Here is an 18064-nt window from a genome sequence, read left to right on the forward strand (position 1 = left end):
GTTATGACACAGAATGAATAAATAAGTATATGGAAATACGAATGAACACAAACTGTAATTATAGTTTGAATAAATGAATAGATTAAATACAGAAAACAAAGAAAATAAGAAATAAATCGATCTCCCACCCCCAAAAAAAAAAAAAACTGACATTACAATTGAAGTCTCCCTTTGAAAATAACAAAGGAGAAAGAACATTACAGTATCAATAACAAACTGTATGAATAAATAAACAATAAAAAGTAATGTAAATCAATGAAAAAAAAACGTACCTTTGTCATGTTTACTGGAAATGGATGATCGATCTTTATGTTTACCCGTTTACTTCTTGAAAATGTACCAACAATGCGTATGTTCCCACTTATAAGACGAGGACAACGTTCTTAGATATTACAATTAGTCACCACCTTAAAGACAAGAAAATGAAAAAACGAAATTAATCCTTTCAATAATTACAACAGCTTCACTTATTGTCACCTGTAAGTTTCTGTCATTGGCTCGTATTTTCAAAGCCTGCGCTTCACCACTATTCAGAAGGCTTTATTGAAATTAACACGATATTTTAAGGTGTTTTATGGTTCTAGAGGCACTTTGACAAAATTTCTGCATATACAGGAGAAACACTTATGAAAACTCCGCTTATTATCTGTGGCCTTGGAAAATAGTCGTGGTGAATGAACACTGACCCTTCCTTCCCCACACACACACACACACACACGCACATTACATCACATTACATTCGCAGGAACAGCACATGTGTTTAGTTGCTATTGCAGACCTGTATATCTCAGAGCTTCCGTAACTAACATAACCCTTTCAATAATGACAACTGCTTCACTTGTTGCCATCTATAAGTTCGTTTCATTGACCCCACACACGCATTACAGTCGCAGGTAGGTCACATGTGTTTAGTTGCCATTGCACACCAGTATGTCTCAAGCTCCCATGACTAAACATAAGTGTCGGGTAAGCGTCGTAATATTACTATCACTATTTTTTATGAAGTTGTTATGGAAGGGTGTGTGTGTGTGTGTGTGTGTGAGAGAGAGAGAGAGAGAGAGAGAGAGAGAGAGAGAGAGAGAGAGATGGTGAATCTTGAAGACGGACCAGCTACCTTTGTCACACACACACACACACACACACACACACACACACACACACACACACAAGCAAGAAAGCATATGTGAAGAAGAAAAAAAAGAAGTCACTAGAGGGAGGGAGAGAGGGGGGGAGGGGAGCAGTGAGTGGGGGAGCTATTGAGGGGTGGTGGAGGTGGTGGTGGTGGTGGTGGTGGTGAGAGGGGTTGGAGTTGTTCATAGTTTTGAGGTCAGGCTGTCATTTCAACTCCAGTCTGCAGACATGACTTCCGGTACTGTCACGATAGATTTGCGTTCATTCAGTTGTTTCGGTAGCGCACACGACTGTCACACGTGTTTGGAGTTCCTGGCGCTGTGTTGGTTTGGTTCTCGTTTGTGTTCGCTTGTGACCTCTTGTAAATTCTGAATTGTCATGGTTAGTGGATTAAATGGCCTGTCTTTCTGTCTGTCTGTCATTGTATAACTATCTACCTTTGTCATGTTTGCAATGATTGAATGGTCTATCTTTACTTCAAAATCTCAAAAAAATGTCTATATTCTCATGGAAACTGAAAACGTTATATCTTTAACAACACTTTAAACTTTACACAACCTTTCAAAACACACACCAAACACTCCCATTTCCTTATGAAATTACAACATTCTATTCTTAACAATGCATTGAACGTTACAAACCTTTTAAAACACCCCAAACATTCCCATTTACTGATGAAACGACAACATTCTCTCTATTTAAGAACGCATTAATCATTACAAATCTATCAGAACACCCTAAACATTTCCATTAATTATGAAACAACATTCAGATTTTAACAATGCGTCAAACATTACAAATCTTTCAAAACAACATTCTATTTTTAACAGCATAGTGAACATCGTATATATTTCAAAACCTCCCAAACATTCCCATTTCCTTATGAAGTGACAACATTCCCTCTTGTTAACAACATATTAAATATTACAAATCTTTCAAAACATCTGAAACATTCCCATTTATGAAAGAACATTACATTTTAAAAACACATTGAAACATTTCCATTTACTTACGAAACACCGACAATATCCACTTTTTTTCACATCACACCTCGGCAGGGAAGGATGACCTATTAATCCTGTAGTGCAATAGGTGGCCAGCATTATGTGGGCTTCCTTAATTACGTGAAAGGTTTGAATTGTGGACAGGCTCACCCCAAACAGTGCGTCCAATTATTGTTCTAGCTCACGTATTCAAGTCAGGAGGTGTTGTTATGGTCCACTGTGGTGTTTATGGCTCAATGCAGTCGCTGTTGTTGTTTAAGTCATGTGTGTAAAGGAACACAGTGTTTTTCTATCTATTGTGGTGCTATTGTGGTGCTTGCAGTTCTTTGGTGGGTAATTGTCTCTTGTTTTGTTGTTATTCCAGTCTTGATGGTAAGACATAGAGAAACAGACAGAGAGAGTGTAGAATCGTATCATATTTGTGGTAATTATATAAAAGGTGAAACGTGGCTAGGGGGATGTTGAACTGTGAGAGGGACTATACATGTTAAAGGGGCTGGGGTATTGATAAGAGGAATATACAGTGTGTTGTTTTGCCTCTGTGGAGCAATGGCGTGGTTGGGTTTTCCTTGATGAGAGTGCAGCCTACAGGATGAGCAAGGGCCCCTGTGAGTTGTATTAAGCTGAAGGGGAGGGAGAGAGGGAGAGAGAAAGGCTGAAGGGACGCAAATACTTCCCATCACTCTCCTGCGCCGTGGAAGGGAATGAAAAGCTTTTATCAAACAAAGGATGGATTCAAAAGGGATGTTAAAATTCACAGGCTTTCAGTTGTGTTTTGTTTGTGTTTAATTTTTTATGTCTTGATTGTTTGTCGTGTTGTGGATGTTTTTGTTCGTCTGTGTGTGCTTTGGACTGTTGACTGTTAATGATGTGATTGTTTGTTATCTTGGTTTAATTTCGATGCTGAAAATTTCAAGGTTTTTGAATGTGTATTCTTTTGCCATGTGGTCTGTAAATTACTTTTTTCATAATATGTGGTTTGAACCTTTTGGCTGTTAATGACTATGACACTGCGTACTTCACTTAAACCTTAGTACAAAATTTACAGAGATTTTGTATGTTTGGTTTACTGAAGTACAAAATGTAATGTGATACGAAGTTTTGCATTTTACACCAATACATCATTGAAACATTTCGATTATTAATGGTTTCCTTATATCAACTTAAAAAGAAAATTCTACAAGGATTTTTTAATGTTTGTTCTTATTCAAATAATATACAGCGACCTTTAGAACACTTGTCACACATCGTCATCGGTTAAAGAGGAGTAGGAGTGCAAAACTGAATCTTGAGTTCCATTGGGGAGCGCATTGATACTTTGACATTTCCACAAATTCTCATCAGGGCAAGAAGCAGTACAGGTTCTTACTCTTTAATATCAACCCTAGCTCCCAGTCCTCCATTTCTCTCCTACTGGGATGTGTACGTATTGCTTCTTGTTAACTTCATATGTTCATTTTATCATTCAGTACTTTATTTATTTCTGAATCAATTGAGTCGTAAAGCCAAGTGAAAAGTTTATAGTTCTTTTAAGATTTTTTTTTTTCAAAGTATTTCATATTGACCAAAAAATATTGAAAGACGTCCCAAATGTCCAAATATCTCTAATGGTATTCCTGTTCAAATACATTCATTCTTTCACACTGTAGTATATATTTTTGACACTATGCTTGTTTAAAATGTCTTCTTGATTCTAGCCCAGTCTGAAATATGTGTTGTTGATTCTATTCTAGTCTACAGTTCTCTCTTATCCACTCTGGCAAAATATCGATACTTCTTAATGTCTTCTCAAGTCAATGCATCCCCGTCCAATGCATTTTACCAAGGATGTCTCTGTCCACTATATCGAAATTTCTTGATGGTAAACAGACCAACAAGCAAAGTTTGATTTAAGTGACCATTTCCTAAGTTCAATTAAAACAAGAACTTTAATATTTGAGTTTGGAAAAAAATATATGGGGATTTTAAAACCATGGAAAGGAATCCGAACGCACACATTACGTGTCCCACAATTTTAAAACTGGCAAAAAAAAATATATATATGAAACTGGAGAATTGGATGGTGGTGTAATCCAATTTGAAATCCCCGGTCAAACATGACGAACATTATTCATATTTCATTATTCATTCAGCTTCACACTTTTCCCAATAGTTTAGCGTTCACATTTTAGACATTCACAAGCAAAACATATTTCAGAAACCCCCATTCACTACACTATCTTCTTCCACCACTTCCTTACATCAGAATATCCTTGCATTCAACTTTTCCATCCCTTATCGTATATTTCCATCAACAAACATTAAACTTCTGGGCTGAGATCTTCCTTTTATTCAATTCAACTCCTTCTCCATTTTCTTTTCTTCCTCGTACACTGAGATTCAAGTTAGAACGTTCTTTCATCCAGAATCGTCCGTTCCCAGATAGTTTCGCTGCTAACAATAGAGACAACCCATCATGCAACACTGGGCTGGGAACCACAAAGGGTGAGAGCGGGGAGTGAGAGAAGAGAGAGATTGTGAAGTCCCGTTAGTAGGAGTTCGAGCAAAGACGCAGTATCATCTCAACATCTACAGGGAGTGAGAGGGAGTAGGTTCAGGGGCCTTTGGAGGATCGATAGCACGGACAGCTTGAAATGAGATTGTGATTGGAACGATGGGAGGCAGACATTGGCTAGGCAGATAACGAGTTGTGACACAGGGACGTTATGCTGCGCTGACTGCCTTTTGCTCTCTCTCTCTCTCTCTCTCTCTCTCTCTCTCTCTCTCTCTCTCTCTCTCTCTCTCTCTCTCTCTCTCTCATGCTCTCAGCTTTATGCAAACCATTTCATGCTTTGCTTGGTCAAAATATGATTTCATTTCAGCGGTACACGTATTTTTTTGGAAGCATCGAGTCCTTATTTCCTTGCCAGTGGGCTGTTTTTATCGGTCGTGTTTTAGTGGCACGATAATCTTTGCGAGTTTGTTATTTTTAATCGATAGAGTTTTTGCATCAGTTTTTTTTTTTTTTATTAATTTTTCGTTCGTTCGTTCACGTATTCTTTATGTACTACACGTGTTTCAGTGTCGCGGTAATCTGTTGAGTTTTTTTTTATCGTTTTCTTTGTTTTGTTTATGTATTATTCATGTTCATTGTTTGGGTGTTTATTTTTCGTTTTTACAGTTTCCGTTTGATTTTTTTTATTCTGGAGTTTATTTTGGAAGTATATGAATGATTTCTTATGTATTCATTGCATCATAATTCGGTAGACATTTTTACCTTTCAATATCACGTTATTTTTTAGCGCTTCTGTTTGTGATTCATATTCGTTTTACCTTTTTTTCCCTTCATGATATTCAGGTTTCAATATCGCATTAATCTTCTGAGCTTTAACATTCAAATTGCATAGACGAGGTAATGTCGATACACTTTTTAAATAGAAATAATACAGCGTGCGCGTTAATTAACTCATATTTGAACAGGTGCACGGTCCCTGTTCCCTGCTCCCAGCCTCATGTTCCCCCTCGTGACGTGAAGTGAACAGTGTGGAGAGTGGCAGGCAGACAGAAAGTCGTGTTTAGTACAGGGACTTGCCGTGTGTAAGTTTGATGTCTTCTTGCACCTTCCCTTTTGTGATCCTATGTTTGAATATATACTGCAATGTTCCTTATTCTTAACCCCTTCAGTACTGGGATGTATTTTTACTTTGAGTTTTGAATGTGATTAGACGATTTTAGTTACATTAGCAAGGGTCTATGGAGGTCGGAAAATTATTAGCTAGGCACTGTTTTAATCCCCACATAAGTTTCTGAAGCTGTATAAAATTATCAAATAAGAAGCAGAATGAATATGAAAACGGTACTGAAGAGGCTAAATTCAAACGATTAACATGATGCTGGAAATAAGCAGGGGTGTTTAATACAGGAACTGCCACGTGTAGGGCTGATGGTTTCTTATAACTACCTTATTTTGTTATGCACTCTTGTATAAACTATTGATATACTACTTGGTCTCTTATTGGGGAGTTTAAAGATTGGACAATTGAAGACATTACGATGCTAATATGTAGACGTATTTTGTATAGTGACTTGCAGCTACTCATAGTTTCTCCATGTTCAGCTCTCTTAGAATCCGTATTTCCTATATTTCTTTTTTAATCTAAGAGGGACTTGGGGCAAACAACAAAAGGGGACCGAAAAGAAGACCCAGTAGAAGCACGAGTCCCGAAATACAAGAGTCAAAAGGATAATTCAGAACTATGAAGTGTCTTGAAACCTCTTGAAACAGTTCTACTCCAAGACTCGGAGACAGATAAGGCTTCCCAGAGTCTACCAGAACTGACTTAACATTCCTTACCCGTGTTGTTTCCTTGTCTTGCAGAACGTGGCTGGGATTACGAAGCTGTAGGTGAATGCGGTGTGTCTCGGCTGGTCTCTGGTGAAATGGTCCGGTACTGAGGCGAAGACAGGGCAGTGTTACCAGAACCATCAAAGGGTAAATTGATCTAGAAGTCTTTCCTTGTATTTCTCTTGTGTTTCTGCAGTTGAGGGAGAAATATTGTGTGTCTATGTCTCGAATTTTGTCTTTTCTATTTTCTGTAGTTTTGGGGTAGATTTGTAGGCTAGTGTGTCTGTTTCTCTGTCTCTCTTTAGTGTCTTTAGTGGGTTTTGGGTAAATTTGTGTCGTGCCCAATAGCGATAATCGTTATATTAAAGTTAATGGACAAGAAAATGAAGTTGGATTAGGTTAATATGAGGGTTCGATTAACATTGATACACGCCCCATTAACGTTCATATAACATTAACGCTATGGGGCACACAATACAGTATATATTGTATACCTGACAATGTATCTTTTGTGGTTTTTGGGAAATGTGTAATAGTGTGTTTGTCTCTGTCTCTTTATTTATTTATTTATTATTTTTTTTAGGAATATACTTACTGTTAGGAATTCTGGTGTTTTATGTTGGAAATACTCTGCACATCTTCCTTATCTTCAGTTCTCTCATCAAGCTTCTTTCTTTATCTTAATGTACCTACGTTTGCCAGATGAAAATTTCCTTCAATTTGAATATACTTACTGTTTCTATATGTCTTGGGTTAATAGGAGAATATATACCTCTTTACTGTCTCTTGCTTGTCTCTCTATTGTCCCTCTTTCTGTTTCACTCCTTATTTGTCTGGAGAATATAATACCACTTTTTTGTCTTTCATTTGTGTCTCTCTTCATGTAAGGAATATATTTCTTCTCTGCCTCTTGTCGCTCAGTCTTCACCATCTCCAGTCTGTGTGCGTGTGCGTGTGTGTGTGTGTGTGTGTGTGTGTGTGTGTGTGTGTGTGTGTGTGTGTGTGTGTGTGTGTGTGTGTGTGTCACTTTAAATTAGTTTGCCATTAATGCAAGCCAAGCACGGAAAAATGGAAAATGTCATTGATATAACATTTTCATTGCTAACACGCGAAGTTATATTCTCTCTCTCTCTCTCTCTCTCTCTCTCTCTCTCTCTCTCTCTCTCTCTCTCTCTCTCTCTCTCTCTGAAAGAAGAAATAGATAGAAATAAGTAATAATAATAATAATAAAATGAGTAAATATATAAATAAATATATGAAAAATTAAAGATACAAAAAAAACATACAAATTAAGGAAAGAAAAAAAAGAAGAAAGGAAAAATAAAAATAAATCAAACTTGACAACAAAAAGAAACGAAAAAAAAAACCCATCAAATAAAAACCAGCGAACTTGGATATAAGAAAAAAATAAAGGAAAAAAAGTCAAATAAAACAAACACAACAATAAGAGAGAAGCAGACGAACACGATGGAAAATTTACAATGTTGCTTTTAATTTACTTTCTCGTTCTGATGAAGACTTAGTAATTATTGAAGACAGATGAGAGAGAGAGAGAGAGAGAGAGAGAGAGAGAGAGAGAGAGAGAGAGAGAGAGAGAGAGAGAGAGAGAGAGAGAGAGACCTTTGGCTCATCTAAGGGTTGTTTAAATAATTGAAATCCGAATTGAAACACTGCAAGAAGAAAGTTGAAAACAATACCCTTTCTCTCTCTCTCTCTCTCTCTCTCTCTCTCTCTCTCTCTCTCTGGTAATAAGACAGATAGATAGATAGATAGAGAGAGAGAGAGAGAGAGAGAGAGAGAGAGAGAGAGAGAGAGAGAGAGAGAGAGAGGGAGAAAGGGCATTGGTTTCAACTTTCTTTCTCTTTCTCTCTTGTAATAAGATACATGATAGACAGACAGAGAAACATGATATAGAGCGAAACGACTGTCTCTTATAAACTCAAGTAACTAAGGAAATACCACGAAAAGAACATAAAAATACCGGAAGGAGTAAAAACATGGTAAATCAATAGATACATCGTAATACAGTGTTTAGAGATGACTACTCTGTACCGCGAGACGATGCTGACCCACTCCTGAATTAAACCAACCCGCAAACACTGAAAATGTGACAGTTTGCGGACGATACGAAACTGTGCAGAGTTATAAAGCAAAAAGAGGATTGTGAAATACTGCAAGAAGACCTAAGTAAGATCTGGGAATGGAGTAAAAAGTGGGAAATGGAATTCAATGTGGACAAAAGCCATGTCATGGAAATGGGAAAGAGTGAAAGACGACCTGTGGGAATCTATAAGATGGGAAATGGAGTAGAACTGGAGAAAGTAAAAAGAGAAAAGGACTTAGGAGTGACGATAGAAGAAAACAATCAACCGGTAAGCCATATTGATAGAATTTTCAGAGACATACAATTTGCTAAGGAATATTGGATTAGCATTTCACTACATGGACAAAGAAACGATGAAGAAATTGATAAGTACTATAATAAGACCCAGATTGGAATATGCAGGAGTAGTGTGGACCCCTCATAAAAAGAAACACATAAGGAAGTTGGAGAGACTACAAAAAATGGCTACAAGAATAGTTCCAGAATTTGAAGGGATGACATATGAGGAGAGACTAAAGGCTATGGAGCTACCAACCCTGGAACAGAGAAGGGAGAGAGGGGATCTGATACAAGTTTATAAATTGATCAACGGAATGGACCAAGTGGATAATGAGAAACTGATCCTGAGAGAAGAATATGACACTAGAAGCACAAGATCGCATAGTAAAAAGCTGAGAAAGGGAAGATGTCTGAGAGATGTTAAGAAATATAGTTTCCCACAAAGATGTGTTGAGACGTGGAACAGTTTGAATGAAGAAGTGGTGTCAGCAATGAGTGTGCATAGCTTTAAAGAAAAATTGGATAAGTGTAGATATGGAGACGGGGCCACACGAGCATAAAACTACAACTAGGTAAACACACACACACACACACACACACACACACACACACACACACACACACACACACACACACACACACACACACACACACACACACACACACACACACAAAGAGAGAGAAGAGAGGAGAGAGAGAGAGAGAGAGAGAGAGAGAGAGAGAGAGAGAGAGAGAGAGAGAGAGAGAGAGAGAGATTAGATTCCTATTATTTATGATGAAAGATGAAAAGTTATGCACCGTATCGAGGAAGAATTTTAAAGTTTTCTTACGCTAGAGCAGGGGTTCTCAATCTGGGGCTCGCGAACCCTCAGGGGTTTACAAGATTTCCAGGGGTAGTTAGATGGCTGATTTAATGATACATCCTTTGCAGAATACCTTTGCCTATTGAGTTAGTGACAGTCACTAAATTATCATTCTGCTCGATGTCAAATTACTGGGGGTTCGGGTAGATGGTCTTATAACTCAGAGGGTTCTTAACGGGAAAAAGGTTGAGAACCCCTGATCTATAGTTATAGTCTAAAGGCATAAACATTTCCTCCTACATTGCCCAGCCTACACTAATGAAAGATCCAAGCCCCCCAGTTGGCAGCGTTCTTACCCAGAAAAAGAACACCTTATTGGAAAATTAGTTTTGAAAAATCTAGTATAGAAGAAAATAAAGAAATAATATATTTTTTGGAGAATAAGAGAACAAAGTAAAAAGTTTAAATAATAATTAATTACAGCTACAGACCCAGACAAAACCCAAACCAAAACACATCAGGAAGTGCCGATATCCAGGCTACACTTCCGCCTATCAACTGAACTGAACTGAATACCATGTTCAGGCTATGGCAAGACAGAGCTTAGGAACACGGTGATGAAAACACTACAGCACCCTCAGACTATTTCTGTTTCGGCCGCTAATTTTCTTTTTTCTCATAAAGAAAACCGAACAAATATTGCTCTACTCATTCCTTGTGAAGAATTAACCTGTGCAGAAGCGAGGTGAAATGTGTGTTAAGGTTCCGTGCTGTATTTAAGTCTCTAGAAATGAAAGATCTTGGTACACCAGACAATTATGTTTTGCTCTATATTATGATGTTAGTCGTATAAACTCAAGTAACTATAAAGAAATACCATGGTAGAATAAGAACAGAAAAATACTGGAAGGAGTAAAAGCATGGTAAATCAATAGATACATCGTAATACAGTGTTTAGAGACGACTACTCTGTACCGCGAGACGATGCTGACCCACTCCTGAATTAAACCAACCTGCGAACACTGAAAATGTGACAGTTTGGGTCCTCTCCTATTGACATTAATCAAAGTATTACGATTTATTCACAATAGTAATATATTACACTCAGACGGAACACGGGCCTGATGTGTTTGAGATGTGGCATTTTGTTATAGTACATTTCGCACTATATAGCGACTGTTTAGGACCGAAAAACTATAGCTTCAGGTAGATATACAATAATGTTATCTATCGATTTTCAGTCTTAAAGTAGGGAAAATTACAAATATTGATGCATTTCTTTTATAGTCCTCCTTGCTTCTCGAAAAGGTGCACGAACTTAGAAAAGGTTGAAGAACACTAAACTATACCCTGAGAAAAAATACAGTAAAAGAGATAAGATAAAAATGACCAACATCTCTATTATTACGGAGGCTAAGAATAATACCAAGACTAATTAAGTAATTCAGAGATAACGAAACGAACGACGATCACGAGAGCTTCCACGATAACAGTGTGTATGATAAGATGTGATTCCAGATTCCTCGATAGCGCTCCGAGTTTCCAAGATAACAATGCCATTCCAGTTTCCTCGATAGCGATGCGAGTTTCCAAAATAACGATGCCATTCCACGATAAAGATGCCTTTCCAGTTTCCACGATAATAATGCGAGTTTCCACGATCAAGATGCAATTCCAGTTTCCACGGTAACGATGCGGGTTTCCACGATGTCGATGCGGTTCCAGTTCTCACGATGCGATTTCACGACACAATATTGAAGTCCACTTGCCTACACAGGTACTGGGACGAACCCTTTCACCCCGTAAGGGTCCACCCCAGACCCTTGGGTGCGAGTAGAGTGACGCTGCCACCTTCCTGCGCCGCAATTGAAGTTCACTTGCCTACACCGGTACTGGGACGAACCCTTTCACCCCGTCAGGGTCCACCCACACCCTTAGGTGCGAGGAGAGTGGCGCTGCCACCTCACTGCGACGCAATTGAAGTTCACTTGCCTACACAGGTACTGAGACGAACCCTTTCACCCCGTAAGGGTTCACCCCAGACCCTTGAGTGCGAGGAGAGTGACGCTGCCACCTCACTGCGCCTCACACGGGTAGCCATGAGCAATGACCCGCCACACACCACTCCCCAAACACTGTCAGTGAGTCCTTTTCACCCCGTAAAGGACCACTGGTATTGTCAGTGCCTGGTGCATGGCGCACAGCGTGCCCTCGTTCATGGCGAGTTGTTCAGCACGGTGTCATTATAAGCAGAGGTCCCGTACACACCACTCACCACCAGACTCTATGCAAGGAGCCCTTATCACCCCTTAAAGGCCCCTCACGGCATCATCTGGTGGACGGTAGACACGGCAGACTGCTTAAGGCGACCCCTTGCCTAGTGTGAGGCGCTGCAAGTTGACGACAACCAGTGAGCTTGAAGCCGCAAAGGAAAATGAGTCCACGTTAACAATGGGATTCCACGACAGGTTGCGATTCCAGTGTCCACGGTAAAGATGTGTTTGTCGAGGATAACGATCCGTTTATCGAGGCTAACGATGCGGCGATGGCGATGGCGAAACGATTCAAAGTATTATTACCTACACAGGTACTGGGACGAAACTTTTCACCCGAAAGGGTCAACCCCAGTCCCGTGGTTATGAGAGCAGTGACGATGCAACCTTGCAATGCCTCACACGGGTCGCCATGAGCAATGACCCGCCACACACCACTCCCCAAACACTGTCATGAAGTGAGTCCTTTTTACCTAACCTAACCTAACCTAACCTAACGTAAAGGACCACTGGTACTGTCAGTGCCTGGCTCATGGCGCACAGCGTGCCCTCGTTCATGGCGAGTTGTTCAGCCCGGTGTCATTATAAGCAGGGGACCCGTACACACCACTCACCATCAGACTCTATGCAAGGAGCCCTTATCACCCCTTTAGGGCCCCTCACGGCACCATCTGGTGAGTGGTAGACATTGATCTCTTGCTTATGGCGACCCTTGCCTAGTGTGAGGCGCTGCAAGTGGACGACTAGTAGTGAAGCTTGAGGCCACCAAGGAAAAGAAGGACCTGCAGCCAGTTCTCTGCCTTGGGCCCCAGGCCGGACCCGACAGCCACCTCCTTCCCCCGTGCGGCGCCCAAGGCCGTCACGGCCCTCAACAACTTTAGGCCGAAAGTTCTCAATCGTCGTTTAAATTTTGATTCGAATATAAAATCGTCGATGGTAAATGAAAAATAGCTTTGGTCTGAAAGTGTGCAAGAGTTAGCTGATTAATGAAACAAGGTGAGGCAGCTTTGCTCCGGAGTATTTAGTGTACTTTGCATGTTGCTGCCGTGAATGTTTATGTATTTGTAGATAACTGGATAGAAACAGTTGACCAATGATAGTTGTGTAACTATTGGGGAACTTTTGAAAATTAGTTCAGCTTCTGGATAGAGTGAATGAGTGCACACAGGTTTGCTTGTCTTATATATAAACTGCCACCTGTAGACATTATTTTATTTTCTATTTTATGCTCTTAGAAAAGAAAAAAAAAACTTGGTTTCCTTTATTTTCCTGATCACAATGATGTGTAAATATCAAAGTTTCAAATATAAGGAAACACTAGGAGGGGACTCAACTCCCGTTGATGTTGCCAGATTCAACAGATATCGTAATATTTCACAGAAAAGATGGTCAACTGCATATCGTATATTTTTTAATATTCTTCTGTCATATAAGGAGATATCAAATAGGTAAAGTATTTTCAAACATGTATCTACGACAAACAACGCTATAATTGTAGAGTTAGGTTATAACTATGCATTGTGTTTTTATATACCATCTAGCTCTATTCCTGGGACAAAATTACTTCTTCCTCAATTGATAACTCGAAGTTAGTATGATATTTTCTTTCCTTCTAGGTTAGTAAGTAGACTACAAGACACCATGAACATATGAAGCCCCGTAAATGAGTTTATTTTCATAACTTAGAAATCAAAGTCTGATAATGAGATTGTCTATTGCCAATCAAACCGTTCTGCATAGACGTCTTCAGCGTCATAGAGACCTAATGATGTTAGCTCATGGACAGTGGCCATCCTGACAGCTCGAAACTCCAGGGGGTTCATAAGAAGATTTCAAGGGGTACTTAGATGGCTGATTTAATGAAATACTTCGCAGTGCCATTGCATATTGAGTTCCATGTTCATGTGATAATACTGGGGGTTTGGGTAGATGGTCTTATAACTCAGGTGGTTCTTAACGATAAAAAGGTTGAGAACCCCTGCGCTAGAGAGAGAGAGAGAGAGAGAGAGAGAGAGTGTGTGTGTGCAATTGAATAAGGAAATTTGGGTGGAAATCTTTTGAAATATCGTGAACTGAAATATTCCTTCTACTCTTTCTTCCTTCACTTTTTTTTTTTTTCATCCATCTTATGTTTCGATCTCCTTTTTTTTTTTTTTTTTGGTGCGTTACCTTATAATTCCTTAATTTCTTCAGCACCAGGACGTGTTTCCATATTCATTCTGGTTACTATTTGGTGATTTTATACAGCTTCAGAAACTCCTGTGGGGATTAGAATAGTAGAGAAAGTGGCCATTAACCTTCTGACCTCCATAAACCCTTCTTAATGTAAATGAAATCGTCGAATTGTACCCCAAAACTCAAGGTAAAAATGTGTTCCAGTACTGAAGAGATTAAAATAGTGAAGACTGTGGCCATTAATTTTCTGATCTCCATAGACCCTTCCTAACGTGAATAAAATCGTCTAATCGTACCCAAAACTCAGGGTAAAAATGTGTTCCAGTACTGAAGAGGTTAGAATAATGAAGACTGTGACCATTAATCTTCTGCCCTCCTTAGACCTTCCCTAACGTCAATAAAATAATTTAATCGTACCCAAAACTCATAGTAAAAAATGCCCCAGTACTAAAGGGATTAAAACAATTACTTTGGGTCTTGGAAGGAGAGTAATGGATGACGGGTGACTTGAGGACAGGCAGTAGCGGGTTTTAGCTATTGAAAGGGTATGAGTGACTTGTGGAAGGAGTTTACAGAGAGGGACGGAAAGGGAGGGGTGGAAACAGACACGTGGAGGAAGAATGGGAATGGTAGTGGTCACGAAAAAGGACCAGAAAAGCTAGATGTTTGTTTTCCTTTTCAGTTTTTTCTTCTTTTCTTTGTCTTTTTCTCAAGGGATGGAGGTTAAGGATTCAATTTATAAGACTTAACTTTTTTTCTCGCTTCATTTCGAGGGAGGAAGGGAAAGGTTAAATTCTTAAGACTGTTTTCACGTTCCCCGCTTTGACGTTTATCATATTCTTTTACAACACTATTCTAACTTTTTCTGAAGGGAAGGACGTCAGGGGAACTTCAATTCATGAGACTATATACACTTTTTCTCGAGGGATGAAGGTCGAGGGTTCAAATGATAACACTTTTCTCGAGGGATGAAGGTCGAGGGTTCAAATGATAACACTTTTCTCGAGGGATGAAGGTCGAGGGTTCAAATGATAACACTGTTTTCCCGTTTACCATTTTTCACGTTTATCATTTCTTATAACACTATTTCCAAGGATGGAGGTCAAGGGTTCAAAATAGAAGACTTTTAACTTCTATTCGAGGGAGAAAGGCCAAAGATTTTATTTACAGCACTTTTCACATTTACTTTTTTTACGTTTATCATTTTTTACAACACTTCACTTTTTTTTCAAGGGATGGAGCTCAAGGGTTCAATTTTTTTCTCGAGAGGAAGAGCAAAGGTTAATTTGATAAGACTATTTTTAAGTTTAATCATTTGCACGTTTATCATGTTTCTTATAGGATTTAACTTTTTTTTTCTCAAGGGAGGGAGGGCAAAGGTTCAATTTATAAGATTTGTCACGTTTACCACTTTCACGTTTATCATATATTTTTTTTAATCCCTTGAATGTTACTTCCATTTATTCCTCTTTTCTTAATCCGGTTCAGTGCAGAAATCAATTCGTCTTTTCTTCTCGAACATTCCTTTCTTTTATTCTTGCTTTTGTCTCGTCGATCATTAAAGCCATTTCATTATTCTTCATCAAATAGAAACTTTTCAACGCTAGTTAATTTAATAATGTACAGAAGTAATCGATTCATTTTATCTTCTTGAATATTCCTTTTTTTTTTTTTTTCTATTCGTATGCCTTCATTTCTCTTGTTTTCGTCTTATCAATTATTGAAACACGCACCGAGTTTTTTTATTCTTCATCAAACCAAAACTTTTCAACCCGATGTAATTTTATAATGTACAGAAGTAATCGATTCATTTTATCTTCTTAAATATAAATATTCCTTTTTTTTTTTTTTTATTCATATATGCTTTGATTTCTCTTCTTTTCGTCTCTTCTTTTCGTCTTGCCAATCATTAAAACACCTACAGCGTTTATTGTTCTTCAAATATATACTTTTCAACTCGATTTAATTTAACAATGTACAGAAATAATTAACTCGTTTTTTTTCTGATATTCCCTTCTTTTATTCATATATACTTTAATTTCTCTTGTTTTTCATTTTATCAATCATTAAAACACCCACCGAGTTTATTTTCTGTATCAAATCTAAACTTTTTCGACTCAATTTTGACGATATAAACTCAATAACCATTCTGACATACGTGTGAGTGGCGCGCGCATGCCTAATTTTGACGATATAAACTCATTAACCATTCTGACATACGTGTGAATGGCGCGCGCATGCCTGAAGACCGCCAAGTGCCTGGCGACGCAAGAAACAGCGGTCAGAATCGGAGAGACTGTGCCTTGTATTCAGAATCACTTAGCTCCCTCACCGCTACGAGGCCACAGAGATGACAAACCGGGTTCTCGATGGTGTTTCTTTTTGAATACCATAGTAACTTTGCTGATCTGCCAATCGAACCCTCACTGCTGTTACTTTCAAGGCCACAGAGATGACTAGCGGGGTTCTCGATGGCGTTTCTCCTTTGCAAACTATAGAAACCTTGTTGATCTGCCACTAGAACCATAAAGAAAGCATGAAAAACTCCTGTAACTTCAACCAGATCCTTTTGAAAGTAATGGAGGCGTGACGGGGAGGTGTTTCTGAAATCTTGACCGCAGCCGCCTCACACATAACAAGTGACATGGCGGCGTCCACGAGTCGAGACCCATCATTCACACACACACACACACACACACACACACACACACACACACACACACACACACACACACACACACACACACACACACACACACACACACACACACACGTCAGGCCGCGAGGAGAGCTCAGGAAAGCCGCTGGGAAATCACGGAGAGAGTTGTGGGGAAATTAAATCTTGCTGAGTTCACATTACCGCTGGGATTCTTCAACAGGCTGCCGGGAAAAGTGATGGGGTAGGACAGTCTTTTATTATGAAGAATGTGAGGGAATGGATGAGTGAAGTATAAGATTCCTGTAGATTTGAGGTTAAAAATGGGAGGTTTCTGGCACTTATGTTTGAACAGGGTTATTTTTAGTTTTTGTTTATTAATTTTTGCTGGACGAGTAAAAATGTAAGCTTCCTGTAGATTTGAGGTTAAAAATGTGAGGTTTCTACATAGTATCCGAGGTTTGAATGTGAGGTTTCCAGCATTTGTGGTTAGAAATGGGGAATATTTTTGCTTCTATTTACGAATCATTACAGTATTAGTGAGATGTAAGGCTCCTGTGGATTCGAGGTTAAAATTGTTAGGTTTCTTATACTCGAGGTTAAAAATGTGATGTTTCCAGCGTTTATTGTTAGAAACGGATGGTTTTTTGTGCTTATTTGCTTATTTATGTGTTTATTTTGGGTGGGTGAGTGAAATATCAGGCTCCTGTGAATCTGAGCTTAAAATTGTGAGGTTTCTTATATGCGAGGTTAAAAAAATGTGAAGTTTCCAGCATTTGTGGTCAGAAAAGAGTGATAATTTTGTTTCTATTTACTTACTATTGCTAGATGGGTGAGATAAAAGCCTCCAGTGCATTTAAGGTTAAAATTGCAAGGTTTTTAGTATCCGGGGTTAGAAAATGTGAGGTTTCTAGAAGTATTCGAGGTTTAAAAACGAGATGGAATAGATTTTTGAACTTAGGATTAAAGAAAAACAAAAAATAATTGAAATAGATCTTTGAATTTAGAGGAAAGGCAAGGGAGGGACAAAGACAGTAGCATCAGATCCTTGGCTCATGATATTTAATAAGCGATTAAAAGGAAAGAAAAAAGAAAAACTGGAATAGACTCTTGGAATTAAAGCTGGAGGTAAGGACGATAGCATCAAATCCTTAGTACATGAGATTGAAGGTCGACAAAACAGTGAGGCAAAACACCCTTGAAAACCCTTATTAAACAGTCAAACTACCAGTAAAACCACGAAAACACCTTTGACAAAACAGTAAGGCAGTGGATAGATAGTGACTGCAGACTAGTCGACATACACACCACCACC

General features: G+C 38.8%; 1 protein-coding gene across 1 annotated transcript in view; it reads left to right on the forward strand.

The window, feature by feature from the left end:
- The window catches only part of LOC123510273 (protein split ends-like), a 78948-nt gene that overhangs the window by 12800 nt on the left and 48084 nt on the right, over window positions 1–18064 (forward strand). Inside the window, 1 exon segment of the mRNA XM_045265259.1 lies at window positions 6493–6606. The gene's annotated coding sequence lies outside the window, so the exon portion shown is untranslated.

Source organism: Portunus trituberculatus, chromosome 28 (genome assembly GCF_017591435.1).
Source record: "Portunus trituberculatus isolate SZX2019 chromosome 28, ASM1759143v1, whole genome shotgun sequence".
Taxonomy (NCBI): Eukaryota; Metazoa; Arthropoda; class Malacostraca; order Decapoda; family Portunidae; genus Portunus; species Portunus trituberculatus.